The following is a 24,051-nucleotide window of genomic DNA, read 5'->3' as shown; positions in this document are numbered from 1 at the left end:
ATGCCAGAGAGATAGTTTTCATGGTTTCTATCTCCCTTTGCACAAAAACTCTGAATTGTCTCCAAGTCCTTTACACATATTTCATTGTATCTAACAGAAAATCCAGCAAAATAAAGCTGAAGTAATTCATAGGGTTTTACAAAAGCACATAAGAAATTTTGAAGTTCAGCCACCCGCACATAATACCCCAATGCTTGCAATGTCAGCATCTGAACATCTCTCTCATAAGCTAACTTGTTCAGTCATGATATTCAAACTACGAACAGTAGGCATCCCTGACAGCCTTCCTCTAGATGTTTCTGTTCTCTCTGGGACACCTTGCTAGCTGTTCAAATCTCTGACCACGTCTCTGCACCTCAGCCTCCCACCGTTGCTAAGGCTCTACCCCTTGCTGTCACAAATATTGTGCAAAATATGCAGTTATAGTTCTTAGAACTCTTTTCCTCTGCTTCCAGTGTATTCCATAAATAAACACCATCTGCCTTTCAGTAGGCCAAAGGCACACAACTACTAGTACGCAACTTCTCAGTGCTAATTAAAATGTTCCTTCCTTCTGTCTAAGTAGCCAGTGTATGGCTTTATTAGCCAAGGCATCAGGGATAAGCTCCCAGAATAAACAGACCAATCTCCACACCATTAATGTCCACAGTTCCCCGGGGGCAAACCGTCCTTTCCCCATTAATGTCAATAGACCCCATCAGACCACCCTGCATATCATCTGTAATCCTCCCATGGTGGGGTGGTCAGTCAGCCCTTGGAGCACCATGGAGAAATAATCCTTTCTGCTTTTAAATTCTGTGCCCTGATGGGGGTAGGCAAAGAACTGGCACATGGGTTCCATCAATTTCCCCCACATAGTTAGGGAAAACCATCAATTCATCCAAAACCATCAATTGTCTCCTGAGCATTACCCAGCTTCATAACCTGGGTTAGACAGAACCTTATCAATGGCATAATAGACCTGAGGACAATGGCCCCCAAGAGTTATTTTCCCTATGCTGAACTGGTTGGCTACAGATTGATAACATTCTGGAGTGTCCAGCTTCTAGATGCAATGGAGACTCATTTCTCCATGGGGCTCCACAGGTTGGTATGCTGTCACTGAAGCTCCAGGCTCAGTTCTGTACAGATCTCAAAAAGGTTACTCTCCCCATCCTCAAATTCTCTCACCACTGCTGTCATCTCAGGACTGCAGAATTATCCTCTCCCACAACTCAGTCATAGGCTATGGGTATATTACAGGAGTGGGTGGGTGAGGTTCTGTGGCCTGCGCTGTGCAGGAGGTCAGCTTAGATGATCATAATGGTCCCTTCTGGCCTTAAGATCTACGAGTATCCCACCAATCCATGCTGTTTCCTGGGCCCAGAAACAGCATTAACGTTGTGTCAGTGATATAGGAACTGGTCCTTCTGTTCCAGCTGCCAAGCATCCTCCTGTTCTTCTGCCTTCTCCTGCAGCCACTACTACAGAGTAGCCTCCTGCTGCTATAGGACCTGCTGCCATTGCCACAGAATATTCTCCTTCTCCTCAGTGGTGTGGCCAACAAAGTCAAATACCGAATTTCTATAGCTCTGAGAGCTGTAGTACATCCCTAGCAGCCTGAGCAAATTCATGCTTATCACCATAGTGACATGGAACAGTGGTGGGCCCTACACTGGCCGACAGCAATTCAAGTGACATGATCCAGCCCAGACAGGAAGATTGGGGTAAAGAGAGCAGAAACATGGGATTTTTCTAAAAACTAAAAGAAAAGAAGACGGACCTGTCTGGATTCCCACAACTCACAGCATAAACAACCTCAGGATTCTTGGACCATGGACACCCCAAGAGAATGCTCTACCCTCAGTTCCCAGCAAACTGCTAGCTTGTGTTCACACAGTGCAAATTGAAAATGGAGCAGGTGTACTGTGTACCTACTATTGGTGCAACTGGCATGCTGCGAACTACCTGACACTCATAAAAAAGCTCCTGGTTAAACACATCATGTAGACATACCCTATGAACATTCATGAGGTTCTGGTCTTGTCTTTTTCAGTACAGGTTAGCCTTTTAAGTGTGAAACTCCATAGAAGAAAAAAAGGTAAGAGTTTTTAGTTCTACCCATATATTTGTTAACTAAAGAAACCAATAAAATCCACTTTATTTCCATATTGGTAGTTATTTATTTCCCATGTTATAGTCTTAAATTGCTAAAGAATCTCATCTCATTAAAAAACTCTTAATGTTTATTCACCATATGGCACAGAGAAATTTATGGGGGAAAAGGAGTCTAATATCCTTCATGCTATTATGTTGAAGTTCACTTTACAACATTAGACTAAGCAAATTTTGCAATACTATACTAAAGAGATTAAAATAAGCACTTGCTTTCCCTTTTCTGTGTAAGATTTAGAAATAAAATTCTGAATGGAATGAAATTCCTGATAGCTTACTTTTTTTAAAAATTTGAATATTAGATTGTTATGAATGAAGTGTCTCGCATTCTGATATACATTCTTAAGTCAGAAGATAATGAAAATAAGTAACAAAAAGCTCTAGAAGATCAGGAGTTTGATTCTCTAGTCACTCCAAATATGGAGTTTCCTTTGAGTTTGGTCAGTGTTCCATACATCAAATAGCTGTAGATTCAATCCCCAGGTGTTTGTGCTGACAAAAATTTGTACTTGTGGAAGTCATCACATTTACCATTGCACGACCAGGCCTTTTTTCCACCACTCTGGTTACACTAACTCCTAGTCACATCAGCTGGAGTTGCTCAGAGACAAAATTTGATTTGAATTCTTACCACTGTGCAGGAGTATTTAGAACCAGTCAAAAATTATATGACTACTATAAATCACCATTACCCAACCAATGCTACAGAAAAAAAAAAGAATCTGACTACAGAAATACTACGTTTTATCAATATAACAGTGTGACATTCCCCCTGCAATTTGGACTGGTGTGTAGCTGTGTCAACCTGATACCTCACTCCTGGACCCTGACCTACTCTGCTTTACAGTGTGAACCACCCACTCCTCAGTCATCCCACGCCCTTGTCAAGTACCATTAGAAAGGCTGTAACATGCTATGTAAATTGATATTGTTTATGTTCATGTGTTATATGTGTGATGGAATTTATGGATATGTTTGTATTTATATTTCAATTTGTACTGAGTTTCTGGGTGAGTTTCTTCCCATTAAGGAAACTCACAGGTACAATGGGCCAGGGGGAGAAGCCAGGGATATACCTGATGAGTCACCAGTCACTCATGTGAGCCTGGACTCCATCTTATTCCTGTAAATTTCCACAAGCAGCATGGCAAAGGCCAAAGGACATAAAAGGCAGCTGCACCACATTCATTTTGTCTTCGGTCTTCAGCCTACCTCTGGATCAACTCATCTACAATTGAACTGAAGCTGTGAAACAAAGGACTGAGACCCATCCAGGTACTGGATGTATACCAGAGGGACTATATAAGCCTGCAAACTCCACAATTCTATCAGAAACCTGATATATATGGACTTTCAAATGAATTGTATTTGTCTGATTGCTTTAATCCTTTAATATTTCTCTTATAGTTTGTTTCTTTCTTTTTATAATAAACCTTGAGTTTATTTTGGGTAAGATCCAAACTTATATTGATCTGGTACTGTGGCTGACCCTTTGGGGTCAGGAGAAACCTTTTTGGTAAAGAGCATAGAGTTTAAATAACTGATCTCGTTACTGGACCTAGTGGCTGATTGGGAGCCGGAGACTGAAATGCAGTAAAGGGGGCTGTGTATATTTTTGTTTTGGCTTCTTGATAACCAGTGTGGGGAATCAGAAGCACTGTTTGTGGCTGGTTGGGAAGTCTGACTTCAGTGTCACCCACCAGGGCTGGGAGAATCTGCTCTTCTTTCACAGCCTGCCCTGATCTTGGCATTTTCAGATGGCACGGACAGGTCACAGATGGATTCCAAGGGAGTGCTCCAGAGACAAAAATGCCTCTGGCCTTGAACATGTTTCCTCATCACCTCCTGGGGTCAGGTGATCAGTCATGTCTGCCAATGGGCATGATTTCCTCTATTTGAGTCAAATGAGCATCACCTTATCAGGTGCTCAGACCAGTCCATTGTTCCTGTATGCATGCCTCTGCAAGGTATGACCCCTCTCTCAACTTTGTATTTGCCTAGATCTATTCAAGCTATGTGAGACACATACTTGGGAATATTACATAACCGAGTTTCATAACTACGTATGTATGACATTGCAGGAAACACGCTACTATAACAATAATGTTCAGTATGTCATGAGCATTCCAAAAACACCTTACATAACACACTTGGCATTAAACAATACACAGTTACACTATAAGGGTGAACATGACTGACACACAAATCACACCATAGGGGTGTACATGGAGTACAGCTTGTCACAAACAGCAACTGCCCAGAAAAACTATTGTCATAAACTGAATGTTTCTTCATGTTTGGAGAAATCTGTGCATATCAATGAGAAATGCATAAGCCAACAGTTGATAAATTATAGGCAGTTGCTTGACTACACTTTGACTACAAACTAAGTACTAAGCTGCAAAAAGAGAAGGTATATAGATGCCATTTACAAATAATTCACTCTCTGGCTTTTAATGAAGGCCTATTTTTCCTACAGAAAGGATGGATGGGCTTAAATAGGAAAAGATGTCCTGCCTGAGAAAGACAATGAAGACAAATGGCAACGGGGATATGCACATTAAAAATTGGGGATAATAAAGAATGAGGTTTATGCTGTGAAAATTGCTAGAAAAGTGGAAACAGCAAAAAATAAGGCAGTGGTTATCAGAATGGTAAAGATAAAGTGACTAGGAAGAGAAGAAAAATGCCAAAGAGGCAGCAAAAAGAATTATTAGTAAGCACGGCACAGCAAGTGAAAATTGACTTCAAAAATCCATTCTTATTGCAGATATGGACAAAAAGAGTCATGTAGCCTAACAAGTCATGCTATGACTTGGGTGAATGAATAGGTGAATAGAACACATTCCCAAATTGCTTAATAGAACTAGCCCTGAAATTGAAAGCATAGGGGTTGAGTGACTGTAAGTGATAATAGAATCATCCAATAGATTTTGGATCAAAAGTACACCTTTTATACCAAAGAGGGTTAAAGGACAGTAGAGTGGGTGAAATAACTGCATGGATCCTATATACAATATTGAACTGGAAACAGTCCACTGCCTTTAAGTGTGTATGCTGTAGCTATGTTCCTTAAATAAAATATGGGGGCAATCTGAAGAATTACCTTTGCTGGAGTTGGACTGAATTGCCTCAGATTAGATGTTATTCATAGTTTGTGCTTCCTTTGCTCATCTAGGCTGTTTATTTTACATACAAAAATAAATGTAAGAGGTTGCAAAAGAGGCTTTACACCTGAACATTTTCTTCAATATATAGGGTGTTAATATGCCAAAGAACACACATGCACATACTGTTAATAGGACAACTCCTGAAGTCATTACTCAGTTCTTCTTTAGCCAGGCTGAAAATCACTGAAATCACCAGGGGATATGGATGAGCCAACGTACTGTGCTGAGTTACCGCTTGTGTTACTGCAGTAGTGGCAGCAAAACTCTTGTCCTTCTAAATTATGTGCAAAGCACCTTCTGGAAGAATTATACAGTTTTCCTCCTTAATCCACTAAATTGATTGGTAATCCACCAATTAGTTGTGGTAGGATTTGGGAGTAGTGTGATGGCAGAATACTATCTCAAATTAAGTGTCTTTTCAGCAGATTCAACTACAACAGTGGCAAACATTTCTGGCCATGGAATCCTGCTTAACACTGGTTAAAGAGACATATTATAGGCCCCAGTTAAACTGAAAAGAGGAAAATTAGGAGGTTAGTATCTCTAATATGAACACTACCCATCTCTACTCCAAACTGTTCCATTGTTTGAAGAAGTCAGTTAATATAAAAGGGTGCTATCTGTGCAGCCTTTAATTAATATGTACACAGATATTTCTCCCCCAAGGCTCTCTGTGGAGGGTGCTGGGAATTGAGGAAAATAATGGATATACAGGCATGTAGTCCTTAATACCATATTGTGTAATTTAGTTACACATCACATGACTATGTTATGTTAACTGAATGTATTATGCTTCCCCTATAACTCTGTCCACCCATGTGAAGTATCCCATAACAACGTGCATTAAGTAGATAGGAAAACTGTCAGGATCAGAGCATATGAGTGTTTTAAAGTATGCAATGGTTGCTCAAATCAATGAATGGGCACCCATGTGTATTTTTACAAATGTGAAGTAAAATCAGTATAACTGGAGATATTTTCAGGTAAGCAGAGTCCTGCCCTCCTTTTCTGTGGGTGAAATTTGTGCTATATGTGAAGGGAAAAATAAGTCATGTGAGCCTCACACACAAACATATGCCTTTCAGATCTGCTCAGACACATTAAAGCTTTGTTAGCACCTGTAAGAGATTTTCAATACTCTTCCCTGTGAATCCTGATGCATTCACCTGACACAATCCCTCATTAAACAAGTACTCACAAATTGATTACCACTAAGTAGTAGATTTGCAGGGTTTGATGAGCGCTAACGAACTCTGAGCCAAAGCATTAACCCATTTAACAGAATTTACAATGAACAGAGCAACAGTAGCCCTTAATTCCATCCACAATTAGCAAATTAGGAATGAGCAGAATTAAGGTTCCCTGTGCACCCTTAATTTGCCCACACTCCGCCCCTTGTGCAAATGCGTTAGGATATAGTCTGTAATTACATGGTCATGTAATATTTTCCCCACAGAACCCCTGCCTCACTTAGTGAATTGTCTTTTCACCCTACATACTCAATATGTAGCCTCAGGCCCTTATTACAACACCATTCAAACCCTGTGCTAAATACATTTAAAAACCAGCACCACCACTTGTTTCCTAATAAGTATTTCTATGGATTTTTTAGATATGCCACTGCTGGTAGGCTTTGGGAGCTCAGACAGCAAACCCCTCTCTCCTGCCCTTCAGTCTTACCCCAGGAAATACTTTTGGGCTCTGGCAGTTCTAATCTCCGGCCAATTTCCTCCTTCCAGGCAGTCTTGACTCACCAGGTCTCTCCCTGATCCTTCAGAGCCCCAGCTGCTGCCCTGCTCTCTTAATGGGAACAAGGGTTCAGAAACTGCCCAACACAGTGGAACTGGACCTGCTTCATTTGCAGGAGTCAGCCAACCAGTGACAGCATCTTGACAGTTGATAGAAGTGAACCAGTTCCCAGGGTCTAATGAAGTAATTAGGGATGACAACTTGACCCATCCTGAACTTTATCTTGCATCTAACTATGTCTACACTGCAGCACTAAATTGAATTAGCTTAATTCGAATTACAGAAAGTGATTTATAGAAAGTGCTGCAGACTGTCCACACTACAGTGTTTGTGCTGGTTTCTTGTGTCCACACTAGCCAGCCTTAATTCAAATTAGAAAGCAGTGCAATGTAGGAAGCTATCTCACAGTGCAACTAACCATAGAGGCTGTTGTGATGAGTGTCATCATCCCAGGATGCAGTGCTGCTTCCCCCTCCCTCTTCCCCCATCCCCAAACAAACAGGAAAAGGATTTTCATGCTGTTTTTTACTTCCCTGATCGCCATTGCTGGAGCCAGCTGAACTATGCTCTCATTTTGACCGTGACAAATACATCCCAGTTTATCCTGGATTACTTTAGAACTGTATGCTGTTTGCCTTTTATGCTCCCCCCCACCACCCTCTGTATATTGCTTGCCTTTGACTTTGATTCTACAGGTGTCTGTAGAATGTAAGATAGATAACAACCGAGTCAGTTAGTATATTAATACAGTGATACAAATGTTTCTATTTCACTGATGGAAAGCATGATATAATGTATCCACATGTAGCATTGTGAATAAATTCTTAAGACAGTATCAATTTCTATAATTGGCCACTAAAAAAATGTAGCAAAGAATTTCCTTTCATTGCTGGCATTTAAAACGCAGGGAGAGGGGTGGATGGTGAAATCTTTCAAAGGGACAAATTTTCAAGGGCTTAACTTTCAAAGGGACAAATCTTAAAGGGACAAACTGCAAAGGGCTTGCTGGGCAGTTAAAATGCATTCACCACAGGGAGAGGGGTGTGTGAAATTTTTCACACCCTTAAAGAGACAAACTGCAAAGGGCTTGTTGTGTGTGGGGAGGGGGGGGGGGGAGAAGTAAGCGCAGCTTGGGTTTTAAACCCATTCACTGCAGGAAATGAAGATTTAAATCTTCCCGGGGCTGCTTTGGGGGAGGGTACTGAAATGGGGCATCATGGGATACAGTCTGGAGGCCAATTCATTCGAATTAAGTCACATTGCGTCCACACTCACACTAATGTGAATTAACTGATGCACTTCAGGCACTAATCCACTTGCAGATGTGGTTTTATTAATTCAATTTTAAAGGCTTCTTAATTCGAATTAACAATGCGCAAGTGTAGACTCAGGAGTAAGGGTAATTAATTTGAATTAAGCCACCAGTGTAGACCAGGCCTTAATGTGCTGAGTTTCACCAAGGCCAAGATAAAGCACCACCCTCCTTTTTTGGCATGAAGGATTATTTGGAATAGAACCACTTCCTTTCAGAGTGATAGAGTTCCTCCAAAGTACAAGAGATAGAAGTGAGAGGACCTCTGGGGGTAACAGTTCCTTGGGACATGGGTCCCTGAAAAGTAACAAGGAAAGGGGTTTGGGAGTAGGCATAGTATGGAAATGGATAGAATATCCTATTATAATTAGGTTCCAAATCCATAAGTCAGGTCCATGTGTGCACCAAAAATAAATCAAATTCCCAAAAGGAGAATGGTGTTTTTAGACCCTGGGGAGTCAGTTTGCATCTCAACCACCCTGTCAAAACATGGTTCAATCCAGGGATGAATTGCAATGTATGGGCAGTCAAAGTAGACTGCCTCTTCTTGTGGAAGCATTGCCTCTTTCTGGGAGACTCCATGATGGTTTATGTTGGAAAATGTGTGGTGGAGAATTAGATCTCTGTGCTATATATCTGGGTTATTTGATGTGTGTATTCCTAGGCGCCAGGCTGTAGACACCTAGGTAATGAAGTGCAGGTTGAGAATCCTTCAGCATACGAAGAGCATCATCTGTTCTGGAGATAAATAAGTTCATATCTTGAAAAGGAAAGTTCTTCACTGTGATCTAAACCTCCCAAGGGAAGCCAGAGCCCTGAAGTTTCTCTGATCACCAAGCTGCCTCAACATCAGTGACCAAAGCAGTGAAGTCCAGACCATGGCAGCTTGAAGGCTGGTCTTAGCCACTTAATGACCCCTTGCCCCTACTGAGGAAAATATGTCCCTCACCTCAGAGGGGAGTTTAAAGTAGTTTGTCCATTAGTATCACAAACATCCCCATAATTCAAGAAGTCTGCAGAGCTTGGTGATTTGCAATCCTAAATTGCAAACTAGGTGACAAGTACTATTTTTCTAACAAATCAATCTAATTGCTTCAGTTCACATTCTCTTGATGAGGTTTTGTTTTGATGCATTGATTTTTCATTAGCAGCAGTCACCACTAAAGTCCAGCACTGGATAATCACCTGTGGATGTGACTTTTGATGTACGTAACTGTCAGGTGTTGGGGTCATTACACATTTGTTTAGCAAAGTGAAGCTTGATTATAAAAGGATAATCAAGCAAAATAGCAGTAATATTTCTCTCTCTTAATTCATGGAGAGCATGCCTATCAGAGAGTGAACAATTTGCCACACATATCATAGACTATTTTGTTAACAGGCTACAGAAAGCAGGTCTCTCCTATTTATATTAATTTGATTAATTTTTCCCAGATAAATTTACATTTGCTCTGTAATGTGCTACCCAACTTCCAAGTTTGAGGTGTGTTGGTTAGTTGCTACTGCTACAGATACCACGGTTTGTGTTTCCTTACTGGATGACTTACCTCTTGTAATCAGGTTTTTATTGTGAATTCTCACGGAAACAAAGTTAGATTTCACTTTCTGCTACTAGGTGGGCACACAGCTTAAAAATCATTTCCATGAACATTTGAGTTAGTAAAACCTCAATATTTTGACAGTTCATGGAAAGGGAACATAACCAAATCCTTCTCCCCCCCCCCCCCCCAAAAAAAATGTCTATGTTTGTGCCAAGGATCAGTTAATATGTACCAAGCGGTAAGGAAAGTCTGTATTTTCTCTACTGCTTTCTTTCAGGGGGTTACTGGAGGCAAGGTGATTGCATGGGATTATAATATGTTATTTTCAACTGTCTTTATTTAGTTTTATTTGTGTATAGTATCTTACTGTGGAACAGCCTCTCAGGCAGTGCTGGAACGGATTACTTCAGGTGTTTGAAATTCGACTAGATGAAGCCACTGTAATATCGCTGACAGTCACCAAAAGGTGCTATTATGGATAGTCTTACAATGTCTGTTTAACTGAACATGTAGGCGGCACTCAGATAATGGACAGTTTGAACCATTTTTTCTGGCGATCTGCTCACCTGCTAAAAGAAACTGACCTACATGTTCAGCTCTGGAATAATCTCCTATGTATAAAAGCTGCCTACTGGTTAAACCCAGACAAGCAAAACATTATGTGGCCTCAAAAACTTTACATCAATTGTTAATATTTTCTTGGAAATCCTAAGGGCTTGTCTATATATAATCTCCTCTTCCCTTGAGGTTTTCTGCACTGTAACATCATTTGACTCACTGCCTTGCACCTCCTGCTGGCTATGTGGGCAATTAGTTCGGTGTCTCGCCCTATGTCCTGTCTCTGCTGGACCCTCCTTCCCTCCGGCTGAGTCACCAATCCGTGTTCCCCCCATTCTGGGGGATTCTGCAATTCATTCTCATCATTTTCCACTGTGGCCACTGCAGTCCTGCCGCCACTCCTATGGCGAACTGTGTGAGTAGAGGAGGGACTCAGGCCCACCCACTACTCTGGGTCCCAGCCCAGGGACCATGTGTGTGGCAGCGTTTCACTGTGTCTCCCCCGACTCCTCAATGGAGTTCCCTGGGCCACTTCCCCACAGCCCCAGTACCTTCTCTACCTTTGCTTCAGGGCATTTGGCTCTGCTGAGCCCCAGCAGCCAGCCACTGTTCTGTCCAAGGTGCTGACAGTCCTTATTCTTTACACTCCCAGGATGCACTCCCCTTGCTTTGCTCTGCAGCTCCCTTTTATACCAGCCTCCTGGGCCCCGATTGGCTGCCACACAGCCCCTTCCTATTGGCTACTTCTCATGCAGCCTTTCCAATGGTCCTCTTAACCCTTTCCTGGCCAGTGAGGGGCAGGCACCTCGTCACATGCACACATGGAATAGCTATTATTTAAAAAAGTGAAACTGGCATGTGTAGGCAGGTTCAAAGTGAAGCGTCGAGGAAACATACATGCTGAATGCCCATATGCCACACTTACTCTTGGAAAGAGCATCAGAATGCTAACCCACCTCACTGCTTCCTTCATCTGTGCCTCTCTCTCTTTTCTTCCTTTCCCCAGCACTCAAGGGCCTCTCCTTCACAGTGTTATGAGAGAGAGATTTCAACTGGATGGATTTTATTCTTAAGTACAGCCATACATAATTGCACACCTTCACTTAATTCAAGTTGTCTGCTGCAGTTTATTTATAAGTCCCTAATTGTTAGGATTCAGTGTGAGTTTAGATCCTGAAATACTTAATATCTATAGTGCAGGCTTGTCAGTCATACTACATGGAATGAACATAGATTTATTTCTTGACAAGTCAATTTTTAAACATCATTTTACCCAGATAAAGTTATGCCACATTGAATCACATGAAAGTGCTGGTCACTGGCAGATGAGTTGTTTGACAAAGCAATAGACTATATACAGCAACCAAACCGAGATTTTATCTGCATTAGGATCTTCCCTCCTTTGAAGAGATGGCAGCTGATCACACAGTCTAGATGTCAAGCCTATTATCTGACCCAGACAGAGCATATAGGCTGTGTCCAACCTGTGGCCCTCAAAGGCAACTCTTAAGAAACTGTATTTGACTATGAGTTTATAATGGCTTCTAAGTCTTAGCCTACAATTTTTAAAACTGATTTTTTGCAACAGGAAAGCAGTGAGGACACTGCTTGCCCAGTTGCCTTCCCAGCAGTGCACTTGTTTGTGGTTTCCACTTTTAATGGATCACCTGAATTATACAAACAGGCGTGAGCAGGCCAGTCTGATTACCTCTAACTAGTGTTTGTGGCTTCATGACCTTTTTGAAACAAACAAAAAAACCCTGTGGTTCTTATGCTGAAAATGTTCAACACCACTGGACTACATCCTTAGTTTTCCCTTTGGGATTCATGTTGTCTATACCGGTTTTCATGTCTGCAGGGCACTTTTATTGTGTGGCTGGAACCAACTGTCAAGGGATTAATTCCATGCAGTTTCTCTGTAGTCTTCTTTTCATTTGGCTACTAAGTTACACCTTGGTTTTTGGTTTGTACAATGTTAGGAATTGGAGGAGTATCTGAATTCTATCAAAGAGCAAATAGCACCAGTCTGATCCTCTGCAATAGTATTGAAAGAAAAAAGGATCTTAAAACCATGGGGAATACATTTATCATCGTGATATTTCTATTAACTGGTTTTTGCAGACCTTTCCCACTGAGCACCATTGGCAAAAACTGTAGCGGTAATACTTCCAGTAGCTTCACCCTTCACCATTGTTATATTTTCAAACAAGCACCTTCATGCTTTCTCCTATGCTGCTCCTCACACTTGGGAGGAGATTCCCCATAAACCTGTGCATAGCTGCCTCATTATCCACATTCAAATACTGCTTTTAAAAACTCTCCTTTGACATAATGCCTACAGAAAAAATTTGACTGTGTTTAGCCTACTGTATGCTGATCATGCTGACCAATACTGTCTCATTGTTTCCTTGCACTACCCTGTCTGTCTGTCTCCATCTGTTGTCTTGTATGTTATATTTACAGTGCAAGCTTTTTGGGACAGGGACTTTTATTTTCCTACACATAGCACAATATGGTCTTGGTCCATAAGTAGGTGCTCTGATAGTACAAATAATAATAATAATAAATACATTCGTAGCTCTTTGGACAGAGACACACCCAACTGTGCATTATCCCAAATTTTAATTCTGTGCAAGAACAGTAGAGGTCAGATGAATGACTAAGTTAGACAATGTTACCAGAAGTGTAATGCTTATGTGTAGTTTCTTGTCTTAGTTATTAATATAGCTGCTGTCTCTCAGTTATTAATATTGCAGCAAATCCTTAGGATCCCCTCATTCCCCCACCAAACACAGTCCTTACTCAGACAATACTCCCAATTGGCTACATGTTTTGATCCATTATTAGCTAATTCCATGAATGTACACAATGCTTTACAACATGACAATGACATTGCAGAACTACTAATTGTAGCATGTAACCTGTAGCTAATGTAATACTGTAGCTAATGTAATGTAATACTGTAGCTAATGTAATACGGTTATAATAGTGTAATGCTCTTGCTGTTTTGCTAAAAACAGACTAACACGGCTACCCCACTGGAACTAATGTAATACTGATTTTTAATGAAAACTCCAAAGGCAAGCCTGGTAATTACAAGCTAGTGAGCTTCCTAATTTCAGTACTAGGTAAATTGATAGAAACTATAGTAAAGAACAAAATTATCAGACAAACAAATATGATTTGGTGGGTAAGAGTCAACATGGCTTTTGTAAAGGGAAGTCATGCCTCACCAATCTATTAGAATTCTTTGAGGATGTTAACAAGCATTTGGATAAGGATAACTCAGTTGATATAGTGTATGTGGACTTTCAAACAGCTTTTTACAAGGTCCCTCATCAAAGGTGCTTATGCAAACTAAACAGCCATGGAATAAGAGGGAAGGTTCTCTTCTGGATCAGTAACTGATTGAAAAAAAAGGAAGCATAGGTTAGGAATGAATGGTCAATTTTCACAGAGGAGAGAGGTAAATATCAGGTCAGCCAAGGATCTGTACTGGGGCCTGAGCTGATCAACAAAATCATAAATGATCTGGAAAAGGGAGTGAACAGTTTAGTGGCAAAGTTTGCAGACAATACAAATTTACTCAAGATAGATAAGTCCAAAGCTAACTGAAAATAATTACAGGAAGATCTCACAAAACTGAGCAACAAAATGGCAGATGAAATTTAATGTTGATAAGTGCACAATAATGCACGTTGGAAAAATAATCCCAACTATACATACAAAATGATATGGTCTAAATTAGCTATTATCACACAAGAATGAACTTGGAGTCACTATGGACAGTGGTCTGAAAATTTCAGCCCAATGCACAGCAGCTGTCAAAAAGTAAAAGAATGTTAGCAACTATTAGGAAAGGGACAGAAAACAAAGAAAATATAAATGCCACTATGTAAATACATGGTTAACCCACACCTTTAACACTATGTCCAGATCTGGTCATCCCATCGCAAAAAGGATATAGTACAGAGAGGTACAAAGATAGTCAATGGTATCAAATGGATTAGGGCTGTTCAGCGTAGAAGAGATGATTAAGGGGGAAATATGATAGAGGTCTATAAATGGTTAGGAAAATGTTATTAGAGAAGCATTATTTACGTTTTCCCACAACAAAAAAAATCCAGTTGTCACCTAGTGAAATTAATAGGCAGCAAGTTTAATACAAGCAAGAGAAAATATTTTCACACAGCACACAGTCAACATGTGGAACTCATTGCCATGGGATGTTGGGATAAGTGAGTTCAAAAAAGAACTAGATAAGATCGTGCATGACAGGTTCATCAATAACTATTAGCCAAGATGGTCAAGGATGTAATCCTGTGATCAAGATGATCCAAAACCTGTGACTGCCAGAAAACAGGAAGGGAAGACGGTGTTGGATCTCTCCCAAATTATCTTGTTCTCTACATTCCTCCTGAAGCTCTGGTGCTGGCCACTATTTGAGACAGGCCTCTGGGCTACATGGACCATTAATATGACCCAGGATGACAGTTTTCATGTTTTTAACATTCCCTGCTTCAAAGAGCAAGTTACATATATGTGTCTGATTTACACACCTGCATTTATCTTTGGTTTTGAGTTCCTGTCTCCAATTGAACCATTTCTCTTCTCCCAAAATCTGATGATTTGGATTCAAGAGGAACATTCATTTTCAACATCCAGTGTTTTATTTCAACAGAGCATAGAGTAGTTCAGGTTCTGATGAAGTATAATATCTTCACAACACAGCCCTAAACTTTAAATGCAAACAGTGTTTGACAAACCATGTTTGCTACAGTTCATGAATTTCAAGAGATCTTGAGGATATGCCCAGCTTCAGAGAAACACTGGGCAGTTTCAGGTTTGGCGTAAGACCAAGTTTGTGATCTGACATGGTATCAATACTAAGGCAAGGTGAAACATTGCAGTTGTCTGAGGTTTGTTTGGGATGGTCTTGAGGTTAAGGCAGGCACTGGACTTTGACTTCACAGAACTAACTACAATTCTTTCCTCTGTGTGTGACTTACTGTTTGTGAAGAGCAAATATGTGAAGTGCCCTGACACTGTGGTGGTTGGGGGAGGGGTAAGAGTATATTAATCTTGATAGAGATCAGAACTCCAAAGGAAAATAGAGCCCAGCTCTGGATAAGAGGGGAACTTTCAAAAAAAAAAAAAAAAAGACACTCGCACAAGTGTCAATCCAAGTAAATGCTTGGAGGGAGGTGCGACAAGCCTTCAAGCCAAGTTTGATGGTTGTACAGTTCTAATTTCAAGTAACTGTTCTGAGATCATGGTTAACAAAAGGTTTGCCAGCTAGGGCAATGGTGTTCGCCACTGTTCCGCCTGCATGAGGCATGTGGATATTTATGGACTGTTAAAATGTAATTATGTTGTCCATGGACAACAGCTGCCATCAAATAGCCATATACCACAATAAAGCTGTTTGTGAGCAAGTAAATGCTGGACACAAATGTGGGGACACCAAGTCATATCTCAGGATGTACATCAGTTTTGAGATTGCTTTTGGAAATCACAAGAGCAAGATGTCAGATTACACAGAATAATCACATTATTGAAAAAAGGTGTGGGGATAGCTGGCAATTACTTGGTTATCACTGGAAAAATGATGAGGAACCTTCAGATAAAAACTTTGGATAGAACTCCAATTGATTTCCACACAGTTTTCAGTGGTAAAAATCACTTTGTTCTTTTGACAGAGCATATGGACCACAGTTGATGTTTAACAGAGTGAATAGGAAAAGCCCATCACTAAGCAGGGTATCTGCATTCACTGTGAGGAAACCAGTTACGGGTCTGAACTCAAAGGGAGTTCAATCTGCAACCAAATTGAGAGGAAGGGTGTAGAGATTTCACTGATTCAAGTTCAGCTCCTCTCTGGATATTGAAATCATCCCTTCCATGTCTCCAATTTTTATGAATTGTAGGGGTTAATTGGTCTTAAAACCAATATTTTCACATTTGAAGGGCAACACTGCATCAGGTGGAAGTTTTTTTCCAGAAAGTTCCCCAGAGTATGCCACTAAAGCCCTTTACATCTTCACCACCCTTCCCCAATTCAGGTTACTCAAGCTTGACAGAGTTATACTAATCAATATACTATTGCAGCAATAAACTATCAACATTGCAGCAAGATACAGCATAATGTTATCTCATCTTCTTAGGAAGAAGTGCTCGAGTAAGAAAACAGATATTTCAGTCCCTCACCCTGTCTTTATGCACCACACACACGGATATGAGATCAGATTTCTCATGAGCTAGTGTGGATGGGGTATTTTTTGGAAGCATCGTATTAAAATATAATCAGTACAGTGATGTAACCGTGCAGAAGAGGTCTAGGCAAACCCTTTGCTCTGGGAGTTTGAATGGATAGGGATAGTTAAGATTTTAAGGCTGATTTTTCTCCATAAAATGAGATTTGAAGATACTTTTTTACTTCAAGTTTTATCTATTCTTTTGAAAACTGTTATCTGACAAAAGCCTCACCTCTGACTTCATTGAATAGGTTTTCAGGAATCCTTAGTCCTTTTTCAAACTCTGGGTATAAGCTGCTGTTTACTTTGACATAGATTAAAATTGAGGAGTTTTCCCATGTGTGGAAGCTGCTTAATAAATCAACACTAGATAACTCAACATGGCTTGACTGTACATGACACTCATACAGCTATGTCATTTCTTGTTTCCAGATTTTGGGAACGTAAGTGTCCACAATCCTATCTAATCCATAGATCAGAAGTGTCAAGAAATATTCCCAGTTCATTAGACTCTATATCTAGCAGCACTATGTTTGGCAATCAGTAATCATCTTTTAAAGATGTAAATTAGGGTTCCTTTTCCAATGCATACTTCAATACATGTGGTGACATACTGAATACTAGTTTCATTCTCTTATCTATCTGGTCAATTGCAGCCAATATTTTCTTCTGATTAAAACAGAAGTGGGACAAAGTTGTTATCTAGACTTATTTACTCTTAGATTCTGTACATTGAAAAATTAGAAATCAATGCCCACTTTACCAGCTATCATTCAGTCTTTTTAACTAGTGGACCACCACTGGTCTGAATTTCCTATTTTGTAAACTTAATTACTGGGGGAAGAGGGACGCATGCAAGATACCACAGTCATTTCCGATTATGAATGAATGGTGTCAACACTCAGGCAGCTGAATGTCAATCACTTGAGAGTTTACCTTCCAACAATGGTGGGGCAAAGTTGTACTCCATTCCATGCTTTGAAGTGACCTTTTATGGGTTGTCTTTTGTATAGAGAAATGCCATGTGGACTCATGCCATGGTGTAGCATCTGTTGGTGAATACTATTTAATAAATTACAAAGACTATGCTACCCAAGCTTAAGAATAGATGCACAGTTAGTTTGCAAATCTAAGTTAATTTACAATGACCACAAGTATATAGTTCTTCAACTGATATTAGAACCTACCTCTTTCTTGCATAAACCCTGAGAGTTAACTTTAGAAGCATCACAATAAAAAAAACAAAAAAAAACAACTAACAGAAACAGTACACAGTAACAGTATCACCTATCAAAAATAATTGTGCACAGTACTTGTCATTACATAATAACCTTCTGCCTTAGAGAGGCTTCAGCTCAGTGTTACCAAGAACTAATTGACCTGAGAAATGTTTATAAGAATTTGCCTTATTTTCTTCAGAAAGATGCTTTTAAGTGACCAAATGGAGATTTGCAGAGCAATGACGGGGCTCACATTGATATACATAGCGTCTATTGTTAAGTGGTTCAAAGTCTAGGACAAAAAATAAATAGATGGTTCAAGTAGAACTGCCTACTTCCAGGGGTAAACAAACAAGAATAAATAAATATTTTTAGCGTAACTGGGAAAGAGATTTGGAGCAAAGAATATAAACAGTGGAGTTTGATAATCCTCTGTAGAAAGGCTAGCTTTCTGATAGATTGAGATGTGTGGTGAAAAGTGTGGAATTAGGATAAAGGAAGTTATAGTTAGGCACCTAACCTTTCCCTGACATTTTGTATGTTCTTAATCATCATTTAAGTTCCTTTGATGTGCGATTTGCATTTTCTGATATCAGTTCACATTGTGGTTAAAAGGAGGACATTCTGCAATGAGGTGAAATAGGCACATGTGTACTATTAGTATTTGCATGGAAATACAGCTATTTCATAAAATAAAGGAACATATCTCATTCCTAGCTGTCAGTCTTGGAGTATACCATTGTTGTCATTGCAAAGACATTAGTTGGAAGAAGTTCAAAGACATGAAAACGGAAATGATGAGATAACCATGCAAATAAGAGATGCATGCTAACAATTACAGAGTAACTAGGATAAATAGACTTGCACTTCACCTCAGGTCTCACAAGTGTGGTTTACAAAAGATAGGTCATGTCTGGGCTGTATCAGGCACCAGCAGTGCTGATAAAATACGCTGAGAAATAAAGTCAGCTTTTGTTCTGATCTAAATGTGGTGTCCATAAGATCATTTTGGTAGAGGACATTTATCCCGATGTCTTCTGCACTCCAATATTAAATATAGCCAGTCACTTTAATGATCTATACTGCAGCTGTAGGGGAGGTTTGTGTTTATCAACTGAAAAACAATTGTGAACGAAGAAAGGAAGAGAAACTGTGGGTTGGTTTGTACAGATTACTTCAGCAGCTTTACATTTTCAAACACTGGGTGATCTATCTTTAGTCACAAGAAGGGGGTGTCCTGTAAGGAAACTTGGCATGACAGACAGAAATTCATTTTTGTGCAATATGCCAAACAAAATGCTTCTCAGAGCCAAGGACCTAGTTTCGATATAAAACCAAATTATGTCATTTATCTACAGTAGATTCCTGCATCAGTGGTCTCCATGCCACTGATATCTAAGCTCTTAGCTGTTGCACAGTATAATAGATGTATTTTTAGAGACAACGTAACACACTGGTGTACATTAGAGAGAAAACAAACCTATTGCCTTCTAAGTTATGACATCTTACCTGCCTGAAACTGAACATTAAATTGCTCTGGGTTCAATTAGTTATTTAAACCCTCCTTTCATTTTCTTTCCAATAGTTCATTTTTAGATATATTTTCTCTGGCTGTTATGCAATCTAAGCAAGGCACATATCACACGATAGTGACAGAGGCTTTGTGGTAGGAATTTACTGAGTGGTTGACAATGCACTGGGTATCGCAATAAAATGTTCAACAAAAACATGATTTTTCCTTCATCTTCTTGATCTCCTAGTATTCTTATGGATTTAGCTGGGTTCTTTTAAAGAGGGAATCATTAAATTACACTTAAAAAATGAAGTCTAAAAGTGTGTGAGAAACTTAACTAGAAACAAATAACAAGAAACCAGGATTTTCATTTTAATCACCTTCTTTTGCAGATGACATGATTGTGTTTTACCACGTTCTCACTCAACTTTTATCATTAAGTTGTTGTCAGGGTATTAACTGGCATGCATAGACTTCAGTACTCCTACATAGCTGCAAGGGAAGGGGATGAAGCAGACACATACATGAACCTTGGTACAAGTTATTTACCACTTGACTGCTCCTGAAGTGGGCTGAGTCTGAGAAGGAAGGAAACTCTTCTGTACTGTATTTATTTGATGTTGAAATTTGTCACTTGTAATTGGTTACACCTCACATGTAATATAGTCTCTCTTCCCTGGACACAAAGTAACTTCATTTCAGAGCTCCCTCAGTGGCTTCAAGCTTCACCTCCCAATTATCTCAGGGAGAGAAGATAACTTAGGGTGAGGTAGCAGAAAAGGAAATACAAGTTTAATACCCTTTCCTTTCCAAGCAACATAACCCTTGCCCAAAGCATCACTGATAAAAATATTAGGGTGGAGGTCTCAGATTCTTGTGCATCTTGTTTACCTGCCTGTGTGTCCTGGATATGGTGAGCAGTTAGGGGAACTGTTACCCTGCTGTGTCAAAACATGTTGAGTCTCATGAAGCAACCACTTCCCATTTACTAGTGCAGAAGGAGTTAGATATTTGCTTTCCAAGAGTAATAATGCAAGTAAAACTGCGCCACTCAAATGATCACAGGAAGTGAGCACAAAAAAGAGCCAGCACTCCTGAAGCAAGATCATTTTCAAATTCAAATGAATCACTAGATCTGTGAATGCCAAGAAAACTTTAGCCACCTACACAAAGATGGTACTCAAGATTATTTTAAGTGTTGGTAATGTTATTACAGGACTTTATGATGCTTCTAGAAAGTGATTCTCTTCACAGCATTTTAAGTGTTATCTTCCTGATGCAGACTTCCCTTTGTTGTTCCCTCTGTTTATGTCTGGCCCTGGGAGGCCAGGGAGCAGGGGAAATGGTCTTTGATTAAGTTTAATACTATTATGTTTCATGGCATCCTATGACATAGAGTTCTTTCCTTTTAAGATTTTAGTTTTGATCTTCCAAATCCATTCTCCACTGTAAAATGATAACCTTTAGCTTTTAGAGACTGATGTTGTACAGAATCAAATTGATGGTAGCAGTCAGACAATGCAATGACATTTCAGAAGTAGATAGTTCCAAGTGGGAAAGAAGGGGTTCACAGAAGAAGTTCTGATGCTCAAGTATCCTTGGAAAGCTGGCACATCAATATTTTAAATTAAATTGCTAATATTGCCTAAGCAATTGACCATGATCCTCTTTAGACTATGCACAACATATGTTCCTGTACATCTGGCTGTTTAAGCTTTTGGCAGCAAGCATGCACCACACTACACCTAGGGTACATAAGGGATAATGAGCGGAAGAGTCTACATGGATCATCTTCCATTTAGATTTGTTTAGCAGTCCTCCCATGTCAGGGAAGCTGCTTAGGAAAACTCAAAGGAGTATGTATGTGCTATGAAATATATAGTTTCCACAATATCGGTGTACAGTTATAACAAGTATTGCATTAACTGTTGTAGGTCTCGGCAGATGAAATGCATAGTCTGCACAACTATCAACAAATTTTAATATGCATCTATGTGTTGTTAGTAGACATACTGGACAGACTGCAGCTCTTCGTTTCTTTCAACACCTACCAGTCCAAGGCTAAGAGGACAAACCAAACCTGACTCAGTTTAGACAACTGTATATTTACATACTAATGCATTTTGCGATATTGGCAGAGAGAAAGCTCCCCCATGAGCAGTGTAAACTTAAACATGCTACCTCTTATGCTAACAGTATACAAACTGCCTCCAGCATTACATAAGATCCAAGAAAAACATGAATTCATGGCAGAGCGTCAGAAAAGTGCCTCAGTATGATCTGCTGATTCAGAGAGTGACACTTTTAAAATTCCATTAGCTAATGTTACTCATGCCACTACTGGTAGCTTGGTAGCACACAGCTTGGTAGTTGAAGGCTGCCCTTTAGATCAGTCTAAGCTGAAAAAGGTGTTCATAAGGAAGCACTACTAAGAATTACCAAATTAATGCATAAAAAGACGGGCCGTTTTTCATGTGGCACTGAAGCTTTGAGGATTCCTGCCAAAATAGCACTGAACATCCCATTAGCTGTGAGAGGAGTTATTTATTAGCACTTAAACTACAGTGATGGATGCTCTATAAATATTTAAAATAGGTTAATACATAGAACTTCATTGTAATACAGTAAAGGTTGCTACACCAACCCATGAAAGCAAAGAAACAAAAAGTTAGGCCACTTACCAGTACATAAGCTCTAGTCTTTCACCTACAGGCACCTTACCATTGTCATCATACCATACAATACAACCAGAATTCTACCTCCCTCAACACACATCCCCTTCCCAGATTCCCTATTGTCTTTTGCTTATTACAATACATGTAGTATGAAGGAACCACATGGGCACTGTGAGGTTCAGTAACTGTATACACCATGCCAGGCCTAGCTATATACACACACAGCAGTGCTGGTTGCTCCTGAAATCTTGACAGTGAGGACCATAAGAAGGCTTTCAAACTTTTAAAAGGGATAGAGTTTCATTCTTATACTTCACAAGCCCCCATTCCCAAAACTCGTAACTGTGGATGTTTGGTGCATAGTTGTAGGTTGTGTTGGGAAAAGGGCATTTGAGAAAAGGCTGTCTGCAGAAGGGTAATTTAAAAAGGTCAACATCTAGTGTTTGGGACAGGCAGTACTGGAAATTTGTGTGCCTGTGGTTGGAGGAGAGCTAGGTAGCTTAAAACTTTCAGTTCCTTGCTTTTGTTGGCATGTAGGTAGCATTTGTAATTGCCTGACACTGAAGTTTGTGTATGAGTGACCTAATTTTGTTTTGAAAAGATTAGTAGGGATAAGAGTGCAGCCACTGAAGAGGAAAAGCTTGTGTTAGAAACTGCACAATAATCCTTTTCCAGCATAGGATAAAATGGAACAAAAAAAATGGCTCCTGACAGAGGTTTTGTTAGACAGTAAAAGCTGCAGGAAGCCAGTCCCAATCAGGTTAGTGCACAAGCACTTAAGGTTTCAATTATGCCTAGTAATTGCTAAAAGTGACCATAGATCCCTGTTTAAAAAACAGAACAAAATTATTGTTTAGTTAGCTGTGGTCTGAAGACCATTCGTGTGGCTATTCAACAATCCTTGCCCTTTCCAATACCTTCCTCATCTCCTAGCACATATATCCACTGCAGCCTTCTCTCCTGTGCTTAAAGAGGGTTGAGAGTTCTCTCTCTGTTTCCTTTCCTGCCATCCTGCCTCTTCCTTGGCTGATGAAGTAAATATTCCAAGATGGGACAACTTCAAGTGAAAGCAACATTTGTCCCACAGCAGACTATGGTTCTATTGGTTTCTTACACAATGATAGAAATGTTTCGAGAGACACACAAAGAGCACATCCCCACAAGGTGCTGAGTGCTTTATGTCAGGGGCTGAGCACCTGAAATCCACCTCAGGAGCTACCCAGACTCTCTCAGAATTAGCTATATAGCAGGAAAGAGAGAGAGAGAGAGAGACACACACACACCCCATTTCTGCCAAAAAAACTGCTAGCACAGTGTGCTAGCACTTAAGAAATATCTACAGAAGCTATGATTGCCACCCAGTGAAGTCTGAGATAAATTATTAAAATACTTCTGTATAAGTGGAATTTATACAATTTAAGTGTCAATAGACACTTTCATGAAATTCCTGTTGGGCTTTATGTCCATCAATGAAGTTGATTTCTCCCTCAAGTGAAGTGTGATGGTCCTTCATGGATGAGATCCTTTATGAGATTTCATTTTGGTATGTGGTTCAGAGTGGGGGGGAAAAATCAGCTGTTTAACTGCATTTTAGGGTAGTGAACAGCACTAGGTACCATCCAGAAAGAAATGAAATAGAATGTGTAGAAGGGTTTTGGAGCAATTTGTCATATAATATGAAGCCTTACAGTGGCTAGTCACCAATTCAAGTCTGGTCCAGAGCTTTGAAATTGTCACCATCCTGACAGCTGTTTGGCGGCTCAAGTCAGAATAGGGGATATTAATCTAGTTCTGAATGGCAGGTAGCCCAACACAAAAAGCACATCCCCTATTGGCACCTTACCAGTATTCAGTGGAAAGGATGTGGGGACAGGACTACTGTAACATCTTACTCTTAGAGGAGGT

The 24,051-nt window shown here is 40.0% G+C and overlaps 1 long non-coding RNA gene across 1 annotated transcript in view; it reads right to left on the bottom strand.

Annotated features, from left to right (window-relative positions):
* Nucleotides 1-11,128, bottom strand: part of LOC137167241 (uncharacterized) — a 28,897-nt gene extending 17,769 nt beyond the window's left edge. The window contains exon 1 of the long non-coding RNA XR_010924067.1: nucleotides 11,045-11,128. This is a non-coding gene — a long non-coding RNA (uncharacterized lncRNA). The remainder of the gene's footprint in view (nucleotides 1-11,044) is intronic.
* Nucleotides 11,129-24,051: the final 12,923 nt, after the last annotated feature.

Source organism: Emydura macquarii, unplaced genomic scaffold (assembly GCF_026122565.2).
Source record: "Emydura macquarii macquarii isolate MOO-44397 ecotype Brisbane River unplaced genomic scaffold, CSIRO-AGI_Emac_v2 contig_320, whole genome shotgun sequence".
Taxonomy (NCBI): Eukaryota; Metazoa; Chordata; order Testudines; family Chelidae; genus Emydura; species Emydura macquarii.
The sequence above is the reverse complement of the archived record's forward strand: the minus strand, read 5'-3'. Positions and strand labels throughout refer to the sequence as shown.